Below are 938 nucleotides of genomic sequence, written 5' to 3'. Positions count from 1 at the left end.
GATCCAGGGGCAGCCCCAGCTGCTCTGGGCACCCTGTGCCAGGGCCTGCCCACCCTCCCAGGGAACAATTCCTTCCCAATATCCCACCTAAATCTCTCCTCTTTTGGTTTAAAACCATTCCCCTTCTCTCACCACCTGCCCAGGGAAAAAGTTGCTCTCCCTCTCTTTCATGTCTCCTTTAAGTACTGGAAAGCGACAAAGAGGAGTCTTCCCAGAGCCACTACTTCTCCAGGCTGAAGGAAAACTTCCAACAGGGAAAAAGTATTTGGAGAGACTGAAAATCTCCATGAAATTAATTACAGCCATCAAAAACCCCCTCTGAGAGCTGCTGCTTTTCCAGACATGGTCTGAGGAGGAAAACACCCCAGAAACCACCTCCAGATGTGCTGAGGATGGTGCTGAACCAGAGGTGGCTCATCCCATTTTCCCTGTGTTTTCTTTGGATTTAGGAATTCACTACTGACTGCAGCAGCATCAAATTCTCTCTTCTCATGTTGACTACTCCTGTCAGGTCCCTAAAATCCCACCCAGCTTCCCAGGAATCTCCTGGGGTTTTGGATTTTGGACCCACCACATCCTCAGGAAAAGCGGACGCGGTTTATTCACCTCTTTGAATCTCAACCCGCCCCGAGATCAGCTTTGTATTCAAAGCTTTGCTCCCAACTGGATTTTTTTTCTCCCACTTCTATTATTTGGATCAAGCCAGTCTGTGCTCCTTTAATGTTCCCCCCTCACCGTGGGCTGCCGGCTCCATCAGTTACACCCAGACCAAAATATGACTGGATGCAGCAGCAGAGATCCTTTGATACACTCAAATCCTTGCCCATAAATAAGCTCCCCACACCCAGGTGGGTTTGCTCTGAAGATTTTATCCGGCTCCCTTTGTGGATGCTGCTGAAAGTCGGGAATTGCAGGGCTTGGAGGAGCACATTTATTAT

Source organism: Corvus brachyrhynchos, unplaced genomic scaffold, assembly GCF_000691975.1.
Source record: "Corvus brachyrhynchos isolate BGI_N302 unplaced genomic scaffold, ASM69197v1 scaffold245, whole genome shotgun sequence".
NCBI classification, from domain to species: domain Eukaryota; kingdom Metazoa; phylum Chordata; class Aves; order Passeriformes; family Corvidae; genus Corvus; species Corvus brachyrhynchos.
Note: the sequence above shows the minus strand (reverse complement) of the source record.